The sequence below is a fragment of the Dama dama genome, chromosome 31 (assembly GCF_033118175.1).
Source record: "Dama dama isolate Ldn47 chromosome 31, ASM3311817v1, whole genome shotgun sequence".
Taxonomy (NCBI): Eukaryota; Metazoa; Chordata; class Mammalia; order Artiodactyla; family Cervidae; genus Dama; species Dama dama.
In genome coordinates this window covers 36,279,003-36,292,722 of record NC_083711.1, presented here as the reverse complement: position 1 = coordinate 36,292,722, position 13,720 = coordinate 36,279,003, and positions in this window count along the sequence as shown.

Sequence of the window (13,720 nt, the reverse complement as noted above, 5' to 3'; positions counted from 1 at the left end):
CTAGTGGGAAGTTGCTGTATAACACACAACACAGGGTGCTCAGCCTGGTGCTCTGTGACAACCTAGGGGGATGGAGGGGGTGAGAGGCAGGCTCAGGAGGGAGGGGATGTACATATACTTATCAGCTGATTCATGTAGTTATATGGCAGAAACCACTACAACACTGTAAAGGAATTATTCTTCAATTAAAAATAAATGTTTGAAAAAACAATAAGGTCTCTTCTGAATATGGATATACTAATCAAAGCTCTGGGTGCAAAAAGACAAGATGGACAATATTTCAGGACTGAAATATCTGCATGTTCCTTGCAAATTCATTTCGATTAACACATTAATTTTAACAATATCAACAAATTGACATCGTTCATGTGGTCAAAATCAGTGCTTTATGTTTTTCTTTTGTAACATTCCTCTTATCAAAAACATGAAATTATTACTCAATTTTTGCTTCAAGAACCAGGTTGACATCTATTTCTGCGTTTCTTCTTGATGGGGATCACCTTCTGGTAGAAGGGTATTCTCAACAGTTTGCATCAGGCAGCATCATTATCCGCGTTCCTGTTTTGACTTCCATCTCATACACTTACCAGGTAACTCATGTATCCCTCCAAATATCAGAATGTAATCAATGTAACCAAGGTTGAGGAAAAGACAACAGCAGCAGCAGCAAAATAAGTCTAATTCTGTCTTCTAGGATGTGTAATGGCTAGAAAAGCAAGTCAAGTTCAGCTTCACTTTAGATGGAAAACTTCCCTTTGAAATAACTACACAATAAGGAATAAACTGGGCTTCCCTTGTGGCTCAGCTGGTAAAGAATCTGCCTGCAGTGTGGGAGACCTGGGTTGGGAAGATCTCCTGGAGAAGGGAAAGGCTTCCCACTCCAGTATTCTGGCCTAGAAAATCCCATGAACTGTATAATCCAAGGGATCTCAAAGAGTTAGACATGACTGACTTTCACCTTTACTTTCAAGGAGCAAACTATAAAGCAACCCCCACAAATTCATACAGAAATATTGACTTAGATTTTTACTTTGCTTCCAAGTACTTGATACTATAATGTGATGTTATGTTTATAGTCAAATTCTGCAGTTGATCCTAGGTTGAAACCAAAATATAAAGAGATTGTTGGCTTTTTCTTCATTAGTGATTTTTAAAAACATTGACTCAATTCTCTCACTCATTGCTCTGAGAGACAGGAAACTTTATTTCTTTCTTCTTCTTCTTTTTTTTTTTTTTTACTTTTGAGGTATAGTCAATGTACAGTATTAGATCTATTTTGGGTGTATAACATAGTGGTTCACAATTTTTAAAGTTTATATTCTTGTAGTTATAAAATATTGGCTATATTCACTGTGTTGTACTGTATAACCTTGTAGTTTATTTTTTTTATATGTGATAGTTTATAGAAACTCTTGTTTCTAATTTCCATTTCACCATTTTAAAGATGGTCATGCATCTTTTTGATAAACTAACTTTTAGAGGGGGCATTTAAGAGTCAGCCTGCAATGTGGGAGACAGTGGTTTGATCCCTGGGTCAGGAAGATTTCCTGGAGAAGGAAATGGCAACCCACTTCTGAGAATCCCATGGATGAAGGAGCCTGGCAGGCTACAGTCCATGGGATCACAAAGAGTCAGACATGACTGAATGACTTCACTTTCACTTTAACTTCCTGACTTTACCTGTTTCATCTGTAGAATAAAGATGATCAAACATTTTAACTTTACTTATATGGAGTATACTAAATATTCTTTGAATTGGAGAGGAAGTCCTTGACACTATATCTTATAATATCTGTACTTATGTTTATCTTGCAATAGTTCTTTCCACTGCTACGTAGCATAAGCTCAGCAGTTGTAAGATACCTTTGGAAAAATATTGGGGATATTTTTGACAGATGGACTCTGCTTGAAAAAATCTCCTTCATATTGTTTAAATAGCCTTTAGATTCTTGGAAACAGCAATAAAGAGCTCTAGGTTTCTATGGATAATACAGGACCTTAAGCCTAGGAATTAGCTTTTGATACATTGATACGGTTGTTTTTCTCAAAGTAGTAGTCTTTAAGGCAGGGCATATACAACCTGAAGATATCAAGCAAATCTTCCTCATTTCTACATTGTGTCTATTTTGTGATGGACAAAGTACAGCAATTAAATAATGCCTGAATATAATATATTAATAAATAATAATAGTTATTGAGACCACTGTGTCAAAAGTTTTTTTCCTGATTAAGGTGTATCATTAGAAACAATTAGATACAATTGTCTCTAATTGTATTATTAGAAACAAAATACCACTGTGCTAAAAGATTATTTGCTTCAAAGCTACTATGTTTATTTATATTTTAATTTATGTAAAGTTCCATGGAATGCCATAAAATTCAGTTGTTAAATAACTATTTCTTAATTGTGCAAAGTCTTTAAATAGTTCATATCTTTAGAGACTGATTAGTATTTCAAAATTGTATTTTCTCATCAATTAATATCTAATTATCATTATTTTGATTTACATCCCAAAGTAATATCTGCATTATAAAATAAATTCTCTTTGCTTTTATTAATTCTTTAAGTTATATTTAGATCTGTGAAGCAATATCTTTCCATGAAGCAGCACAGTTCATCTTTATCCTTGATTTCCCTTACTATAATTAATGTAATTGTGGCTCAGGGTTTTCAATTTTTTTTTTTTTTTTTTGTAATTTACATCAGTGTAAATCATAAAATTTAAATAACTGGTGTAATATTCTCACAGCCTGAGAAGTTTCAAGACATCATTTCAAAGAAATTAAGGTCATGAACCTTTGACATTTGATTCAGACTTAGAATTGTTTGGGCTTCCCTGGTAGCTCGGATGGTAAAGAATTTGCCTGCAAGGTAGGAGACCTGGGTTTGATCCTTGGGTCAGGAAGATCCCTTGGAGAAGGAAATGGCAACCCACTCCAGTATTCTTCCTGGAGAATCCCATGGATAGACTGTCCGGGCTACATTCCATGGCGTTGCAAAGAGTCGGACACGACTGAGTGACTAAGCACACAGGTGTACTCTTTGAAATGTTTCTATTTCAGGTTTATCAATGTGATATTGTCTTTATAACTGCAACCCATTTGGTTTCATCAAGGAAAACTTCATATTCACCAAGCAAAAATATTTATTGATATTTTGATTGTTTTAAAAGAATATCGTCAATAAGGGCTACACAAAATAGTGGCAAAAACAGAAGACAATAAAAAGGGTCATGCTTATTTTATTCTTTTTTCTTTACTTGTTAATTGTTTTACTTTGAACACCATATTCAAATGTAATAAAGTCTTTTATAAAAAATGAAAAATATACAATTTTTATGATTTCCTGTACAGCTTTTTAACTGAGAGTGATCTATAAATCACAGCTCAGTATATGTACTACGTGTTATTATTTCCAATAATCAGTCCACTTGACCACATTAATAATCCTTCAGAAAACTTTTTGGACTAATGCTTGAAAATTAGAGGAGTAATAAAACACATCATTTGATGATAATCATATGTGAATTTGTGAAATTTTGACTTGTTTTCCTAAATTTTATATACTTAAATGTATCAATAAGTACACTGTTATTTAGTTGCTAGTCATGTCAGCTCTTTTGCGACCCCATGAACTATAGACTGATAGGCTCCTCTGTCCATGGGATTTCCCAGGCAAGAATACTGGAGTGGGTTGCCATTTCCTTCTCCAGGGGATCTGCCTAACCCAGGAATCAAACCCATGTCTCCTGAATTGCAGGCAAATTCTTTGCCATTGAGCCACCAGGGACGCTAAAAGTGTAATAGTCTCCTCTCAGAGAAGGTTCTCTTTGTTTTCTGAGATAGATAAGATTTATTATCCCATCAATGAATATTATTGTATTGATATCAGGGATGAATAAGCAACTTTTCAAATTAATGACATTTTTTTCAACATGAAGCCCAGTGTCCACTAATCACTTAATTCTGAAACTTTTTTAAACACAGAAAGTATCTTTTGTTACCTCAGAAATGTGTGTTTGCATTCTTTCACTTGAACACTATATACTTCTCTATATTCCTAACAACCCAATTGGACCATTAGCTCACTGAGGGCAAGTCTTATTTTCCCATACTCATAAGGATCATGACAAATACTTAGAGCTCGATAAGTAATGTTAAAGAAATAAAAAAAGAAGATAATACATTTTGGGTGACCTAGTAAAAGACCCTGGAGATTCAGTATAAAACAAAGAGAACAAATTTTCTTGGATAGAGAGTATAACTTTTATTAATAGAAATGGATTTTTGACATTGTCAAATTCTGCAGAGGCCAAGAACAATTATAAAAGCTATCAAATTTAGCAATTTGGAGATCATTGGTAACCTTGAAGAAAACAATTTCATTAGTGATAGGTTTTCTTTCTTTTTTTGTGTGTGATAGGTTTTAAAGTAAAAGAGCAGTTACTTGAGAAGAACTAAAGATGCAGAAAGGAAACAGCAATCACAGATTCTTTTTTGTAGAATTATAAGTGAAGAGAGGTTAAAAATAGAGTCAGAATGGAGGAAATACAGCAAAGGTAATGTCAAGGCCAGGCGAGATTACTTAGAAGTGCATTTAAGAATAAAATCTGTTGTCATGGTACCTCCTATATTTGATACTAACGTCCAATGAATAGTGTTCTATGTGTATATTTTTCACTTATGTTTTCTTAAGAATTCTAACATTTCCACCAGCCTGCAAAAGGTTAACTGTATCTTCCTTTTCTTCTCTAAGTCTTACCTGTTCTCTGAGCCTCTGTTGTAAGTATTTTTCACATTTGAAATTTGATGTTCTATAGTTCCATAGAGGAATATGCTTCATAAATGAATTAAATTAGGGTCAACAAATATGCATGCTACTACTGCTATATATAGAATACATGGTGGTCATTGGTACACATTGATCTGTGTACTTTTTGTGTTAATTACTGAAACAGCTTAAAGAATTTTAGTTAGCAGATCCCAATCAACCAAGCATACAAGATTAAACTTTTGTCTTTCCTGAGAGAGCAGTCTTGGTTAATTCAAGGTAATATTTTAACCTATCACTTGTCAAAGAAAAACTCTATTTTTAATCTAAAAAAGAGTACACTTTTTAGTTATCTTGAAAATTTACACTTTTAGTCACAAAGATAATATGTATTTATTCATTTCTTACTTTTCAAATAAGTTTATTATTGCACTGTGCTAGATATTTTCAGGGACCCAAAAGTACATACAAAAATATTTTAACCTTTAATCTAGTTAATTTGTGTAACAGTATATTAGGTTGACCAAAAAGTTTGTTTGCATTTTTCCATAAAATGTTATAAAGAAACCTGAACAAATTTTTGACCAACCAAATAGAATGTGCTAACAATATAGAATTCATACATATTACAGACTTAGATAACTTACAACTCATCAATATTTAATTATTAAGGACAGATGCAAACACTTACACGCATGCACAATACACAGTTGAGGAGAAATAATCCATGAATTTTGGAAACACTAAAATTTTCAACATTTTTTCATAATAAGTGAAATAAATGCTAGTCCATTTATTATACTTTGAGGAAGGAAAATGAACAAACCACATACTTTACTTACAGTTCCTTTATACTATAGAAGAGTTTGAACTGTAGATGATTTATAATATTAGTTTCAGGTATACTACATAGTATTCCATATTTTATAGATTCTACACCATTTGAAGTTTTTATAAAATATTAGCTATATTCCCTTTGCTGTACAATTCTGATTGTCTTGCTCTTCTGTCTGTGTTCATTTCAGCTTTGATTAAAACTTAAATAAAAATTTGCAACTTTGTCCAAATAGCATAGGTTTATGAAAAAGAGGGGGAAAGTGGGAAGAGAGAATGGTTGAAAGAGATATTTAAAAATGCATGATAAATAGAACCATATCATATTCCAAAAGCTGGATTGATCTGTTAGGTCACACAGGTCACATCTGGATCAGCACTTATAACTGTGTCTGAAAAATGCTCCTAAGTCAGTCAGTTCAGTCACTTAGTCATGTCCAACTCTTTGTGACCCCATGGACTGCAGCATACCAGGCTTCCCTGTCCATCACCAACTCCCAGAGCCTACTCAAACTCATGTCCAACACGTCAGTGATGCCATCCAACCATCTCAGCCTCTGTTGTCCCCTTCTCTTCCTGCCTTCAATCTTTCCCAGCATCAGGGTCTTTACTAATAAGTCAGTTCTTCGCATCAGGTGTCCAAACTAAAGGAGCTTCAGCTTCAGCATCAGTCCTTCCAATGTATAGGCAGGGCTGATTTCCTTTAGGATGAACTGATTGGATTGTCTTGCAGTCCACAGGACTATCAAGCGTCTTCTCCAACACCACAGTTCAAAAGCATCATTCTTTGGTGCTCAGCTTTCTTTATAGTTCAACTCTAACATCCATACATGACCACTGGAAAAACCATAGCTTTGACTAGACAGACCTTTGTTGGCAAAGTAATGCCTCTGCTTTTTAATATGCTGCTTCGGTTGGTCATAGCTGTTCTTCCACAGAGTAAGTGCATTTTAATTTCATGGCTGCAGTCACCATTTGCAGTGATTTTGGAGCAGAAGAAAAAGTATTCAACTGTTGCATTGTTTCCCCATCTATTTGCTATGAAGTGATGGACCTGGATGATGCTATGATCTTAGTTTTTTGAATGTTGAGTTTTAAACCAGCTTTTTCACTCTCCTCTTTTATTTTCATCAAGGGGCTCTTTAGTTCCTCTTTGCTTTCTGCCATTAGGGTAGTTACATCTGCATACCTGAGGTTATTGATTTTTCTCCCAGCCATTGTGATTCCAGCTTGTGTTTCATCCAATCCAGCATTTTTTGTGATGTACTCTGCATATAAGTTACATAAGCAGGGTGACAATAACAGCCTTGATGTACTCCTTTCCCAATTGTGAACCAGTCTGTTGTTCCATGTCTGGTTCTAACTGATGCTGCTTCACCTGCACACAGATTTCTCAAGAGGCAGGTAAGGTGGTCTGGTATTCTCATCACTTTCAGAATTTTTCAGTTTGTTGTGATCCACATGGTAAACGCTTTAGCGTAGTCAATGAAGCAGAAGCAAATGTTTTTCTGGAATTCTCTTGCTTTTTCTATGATCCAGCAGATGTTGGCAATTTGATCTCTGGTCCCTCTGCCTTTTCTAAAACCAGCTTGAACACCTTGAAGTTCATGGTTCATGTTCTGTTGAAGCCTAGGTTGGAGAATTTTGAGGATTACTTTGCTAGCATGTGAAATGAGTGCAATTGTGTGGTAGTTTGACCATGCTTTGGCAATGTCTTTCTTTGGGATTGGAATGAAAACTGACCTTATCCAGTCCTGTCGCCACTGCTGAGTTTTCCGAATTTGCCGGCATATTGAGTGCAGCAGTTTAACAGCATCATCTTTTAAGATTTGAAAGAGTTCAACTGGAATTCATCACCTCCACCAGCTGTGTTCATAGTGATGCTTCCTAGGGCCCACTTGACTTCACATTCCAGAATGTCTGGCTCTAGGTGAGTGATCACACCATTGTGGTTATCTGTGTAATGAAGATCTTTTTTGTATAGTTCTGTGTATTCGTATCACCTCTTCTTAATATCTTCTGCTTCTGTTAGGTCCATAATGTTTCTAATTGTGCCCATTTTTGCATGAAATGTTCCCTTGGTATCTCTAATTTTCTTGACGAGAACTCTAGCCTTTCCCATTCTATTGTTTTCTCCTATTTCATTGCATTTTTTCTTTGTGCACATCTTTCTACTCCACCACCTTAGATTACATTCTGAAAAATGCCCTTAAGAACACATTTTGAGGATATTATTGTTCTCTTGCCTTTCTGTCTGACTCTTCAAACACTGCATAAATAGATAATGCAAATGTGTACCAAATGTACATTGTCAGTGAGGGTGAGAAATTCTACAGTTTCCAAGTTTCAGCTTCATGTTTAAGAATCTGTTAGCCACTTAGATCTAAGATTTTATGATTATATATTTGTATTTATACATGACAACTGTATCCTCCATCTCTGGCCATCTCTGACATTTTATTTTTTCATCTCGATGCCCCATCTTCTGTATTAATTTACTTTTAAAAATATCTTTTTTGAGTATCCTTTTCTATATGCATTATTTTTTTACCACCTAGAATTACTGGAAAGAATACTACAATGATTTATCAGATCGTCACTTAATCTGCCTTCTTTTGCTCTCTCCCACATATTTATAAAAGGAAATTCACCAATTTTACCTGACCGCTAACTGAAAATACAAGCAAGGCCATTTCTTTGCTTCCCATGGTCCTATCATCTACACCTTCCCAAGAAATCTAAGAAAGAGTGATATGTTCCTTTCTATATTTACGGATATACCTTCTATTTATTTGTGGTATAAGTCCTTCATTTTGAATAAGCTATTTATTCTTTGAGGGATCCCTCATAATTTTTCTTATGCCTTGCAGACTCTGCTTCTGGCTGTATGGTTTAGAACGTCACTCCGCCTTCTCTTCAAAGTTCATTTAAATATACTTTCTCCAGCCAAGGTATAGAACTGTGTGCCTTCAGTCAGGTTGGAACTTTCTTGTATAGCTGTGTAGGGAGATTCCTTACTACATATTCTCTGGGAGTTATATTTCTTCAAAGGAGACACCTGGCCAATCTCTTCCTTAACCATATTTAATATGAGAATTTAAGAATTGTTAGTATACATTGTAAACATTGCTTATAAAATGGATCTGGCCAGACGAATTATAGTTAGTAAAAATTTTTAATAGCCATTGAAATAGTATGAAGAGCAGCATATCTAACACTTCACTTCAGTTCAGTTCAGTCTGTCAGCTGTGTCCGACTCTTTGCGACCCCATGAATCACAGCACACCAGGCCTCCTTGTCCATCACCAACTCCTGGAGTTTACTCAAACTCATGCCCATCGAGTCAGTGATGCCATCCAGCCATCTCATCCTGCCCCCAACCCATCTCAGCATCAGGGTCTTTTCCAATGAGTCAACTCTTCACATGAGGTGGCCAAAATACTGGCGTTTCAGCTTCAGCATCTGTCCTTCCAATGAACACCCAGGACTGATCTCCTTTAGGATGGACTGGTTGGATCTCCTTGTAGTCCAAGGGACTCTCAAGAGTCTTCTCCAACACCACAGTTCAAAAGCATCAGTTTTTCGGTGCTCAGCTTTCTTCACAGTCCAACTCTCACATCCATACATGACCACTGGAAAAACCATAGCCTTGACCAGACGGACCTTTGTTGTCAAAGTAATGTCTCTGCTTTTTAATATGCTATCTAGGTTGGTCATAACTTTCCTTCCAAGGAGTAAGCGTCTTAATTTCATGGCTGCAGTCACCATCTGCAGTGATTTTGGAGCCCAAAAAAATAAAGTATGACACTGTTTCCACTGTTTCACCATCTATTTGCCATGAAGTGATGGGACCAGATGCCATGATCTTAGTTTTCTGAATGTTAAGCTTTAAGCCAACTTTTTCACTCTCCTCTTTCACTTTCATCAAGAGGCTTTTTAGTTCCTCTTCACTTTACTTAGATTCCCTTATACCTGGCACAATGCATTTTAGTAAAAGACACTTGTTTTTGTTCAGTCACCCAGTTGTGTTGGACTCTTTGCAACCCCATGGACTGCAGCAAGCCTGGCCTCTGTCTCTCACCATCTTGAAGTTTACCCAAGTTCATTTCCATTGCATCAGTGATGCCTTCCAGCCATCTCATCCTCTGATGCCCTCTTCTCCTTCTGTCCTCCATCTTTTCCAGCTTCAGGGACTCTTCCAATGAGTCAACATTTTGCATCAGATGTCCAAAATACTGGAGTTTCAACTTCAGCATCAGTCCTTCCAGTGAGTATTCAGGGTGGGTTTCCTTTAATATTGACCAGTTTGATTTACTTGCTGTCCAAGGGACTCTCGGGAGTATCCTCTAACAACACAGTTAGAAGGCACCAATTCTTTCTCACTCCACCTTTATGGTCCAGCTCTCACAATGTACATAGTTACCGGGAAAACTATTGCTTTGACTATATGGACTTTGTCAACAGTTATATCTGTGCTTTTCAACACACTGTCTAGGTTTGTCATAGGTTTCCTGCCAAAAAGCAAATGTCTTCTGATTTCATGGCTTCACTCACCATCTTCAGTGAGTTTAGAGCCCGAGAAGAGGAAATCTGTCACTACTTCCACCTTTTTCCCCTCTATTTGCCATGAAGGAATGGGGCTGGATGCCATGATCTTAGTTTCTTTTAATATTTAAACTGGCTCTTTTACTCTCTTCCTTCACCCTCATCAAGAGGCTCTTTAGTTCACTTCCCTTCCTGCCAGCAGAGTGGTATCATCCGCATATCTGAGGTTGTTGATTATCTCCCACATGTCTTAATTCCAGCTTGTAATTCATCCAGCCTGGTATTTTTCATGATGTGCTCAGCATATAGGTTAAACAAATAGGGTGACAGCAGACAGACCTGCCATACTACTTTCTCAATCTTGAGCCAATCAGTTGTTCCATACAGGGTTCTGACTGTTGCTTCTTGACCCACATACTGGTTTCTTAGGAGACAGGTAAGATGGTCTGGTATTCCCATCTCTTTAAGAGCTTTTCACAGTTTATTACCCTATTCATAGGGCTTCCCTGGTAGCTCATCTGGTAAAGAATCTGCCTGCATTGCAGGAGACCCCGGTTCAACTCCTGGGTTGGGAAAATCCACTGGAGAAGGGATAGATTACCCACTCCAGTATTCTTGGGCTTCCCTGGTGGTTCAGCTGGTAAAGAATCTGCCTGCAATGTGGGGGACCTGGGTTCAATCTCTGGGTTGGGAAGATCCCCTAGAGAAGGAAACAGTTACCCACTCCAATACACTCAGTCAAAAGCTTTAGTATAGTTGATGAAACAGAAGTGGATGTTTTTCTGGAATTCCCTAGCTTTATCTATGATCCAGCAAATGTTGGCAATTTGATCTCTGGTTCCTCTTCCTTTTTAAACCCTATTTCTATATTCTCATCCTTTTCTAAGCCCAACTTTACTAAATAAATAAATAATTTATATACCCAAGCAATCTGTATGTTCAGATAATGTCCAAATAAGTGCCTTTAAAACTGATATATTTTGTGAGTTTAAGAATCAGTAAGCAAATATGACTTGCCAGTATACAAAGAATTTATATGTTTATGCATTGGAAGAACAGACTAATAAATCAGAATAATTTATTATACTGTATGATATACAAAAGCCAATTTCTCCAACAGACATAATGAGTGATGTAGAAAATAAACATAAGCAATGCTTATAAACACCAGAGTGCCATTCAATTATATATTATACAATAATTTTGATATATATTCTTTATGTATAAATACTATATAAATAAATATATATTAATATAAAGCATGAATTATTATTACAATATTTTTAACATGAAAACATGTCAATATGAATTCAAATTTAGTCATCGCATAGAATGGCTTCATAGAATCTGTCAGCATTTATATAAGAGTTCTTCAAACAGAACTGAGATTTTATGAGAAGTTGTATCATTTATTTTGAATGATAAAGCAGTCCTTGAAAACTGATAGGAAGCTGACAGTATTTCAGTGTGACATAAATTTATATTTTTCATTTTTAATTATGCAATGGTAGTGTCACAACAAAACTTTCTGACCTGAGGAAAACCTATTTCTAGGACATTTATTTGGAGATTTCTTATGTGTTTGTATACACACTTTCAGTCTGTATATCTTTACTTTGTATGCTTTCACTTTCAGTCTATGTGTGTCCTTACATCAGAGGGAGGTGGGAGGGGGGATTGGGATGGGAAATACATGTAACTCCATGGCTGATTCATGTCGTTGTATGACAAAACCCACTGAAATGTTGTGAAGTAATTAGCCTCCAAATGATAAAAATTAAAAAAAAAAAAAAAGCAAAAAAAATAAAAAATAAAAAAAATAAAGGGAGTCACTACCAACACCATTTGTTAATGAGACTGATCTTTCCCTGTTGTATATTCTTAGCATTCTTCCTGAAGATCAGTTGACTGTATATACATGTATTTATTTGTGAGCTTCTGTTCAGTTCCATTGGTCTATATTTCTGTCATTGTGCCAATATCATACTGTTTTAATTCTATAGCTTTGTGATATGTTTTGAAATGAGGAAGTGTAAGACCTCCAACTTGGTTCTTTTTTCTCAATAGTTTTTTGGCTATTTAGGATCTTTGGAAGTTTCATGTGAATTTTAGATTTTGTTTGTTTGTTTCTGTAAAAATTACCATTGAGCTTTTTATGTGAATTGTATTGACTTTGCAACTCTCTTTGCATCATACAAATATTTTAACAGTATTCTTCAAATTCTTAAATGTGGCATGTCTTACCATTTATTTCTGTCTTCTTTAATATTTTTTTAGATTTGTAGTTTTCAATGTACAATTTTATTTTGCTTTATTTATTAATTTCTAAATATTTCTTTTTATGCATGCATGCTAAGTCACTTCAGTCATGTCTGACTCCCTTTGACCCTATTGACTGTAGTCTGCCAAGTTTCTCCATCCATATGATTCTCCAGGCTAAAATACTGGGGTGAGTTGTCATGCCTTTCTCTAGGGGATCTTCCTAACCCAGGGATTGAACCCGCATCTCTTACATCTCCTGCATTTGCAGGTGGGTTATTTACCACTAGCACCACCTCGGAAGCCCCTTGTAAATGGAATTAGTGTCTTAATTTATTTATTGAATTATTGTTAGTATACAGAAAAACAATTGATTTTTGTCTGTTGATGGAGTCTAGTCTCTGAAATCTGTTCATCAAACAAATAGGCAATAAGTCTATGTGGAATTCCTGTGGTAGAATTCCTTCAACTTTGGGTAGTCTCAGTCTCTTTCTTTCAAGATCTTCAGCTAATTGGATGAGATCCATCCATGTTATGGAAGGTAATCTGCTTTACATAAAATCAATGAATTATGAAATTATCTTTTCAGCAACATCTATGCTAGTGTTTGATCAAACAGCAAGATGCCATAACAAAGCCGAGCTGACAAATGAAACTAATCATACCCACCATCATTCATTTATAAATGTTTGAATATGTTCTTCCATAATAGTAAAATCTTTTAGATACCTTATTTGTAATTTTCCCTTGAAAGTCACACTGATTTACATTTGAATGTGCACTGATCCTCTGATTGCAAACATACCAAAATATGTAAATAAAATATAACCTTAGTTTTAACTTTAATGTGATAAAATCCTCTAGATGTTAAAAAAAAAATCTTCAAGATTGTTATTGAAAATAGAACTAGTATAATTGAGCAAAACACCATAAGGCATACATTTTGATAAAATGTATTAAAAATGAAAAAATGTGATTTATTTAAAGTGAATCTTTTAATAGGATGGGCTATTTTAAAACTAATTCATGTGTTCAAGATTGATTACTTTTTCAGGACTATTATGTGCTGCTAAGATTCTGTGACAAAATAGTCCATAATGCAAAGACTGTTTTAGATCATTAATGTAGCTTTATTTTGCCAGTGTAGGACACATAGGAGATGTGCATTCAGTCCCTGAGTCAGGAAGATCTCTTGGAAGAGGAAATGGCAACCCACTCCAGTGGTTTCTTGCCTAGAAAATTTCATTGACAGAGGAGCCTGGCAGGGGGCTCATAAAGAGTCAGACGTGCCTGACTGAGCATGAAGCTTAC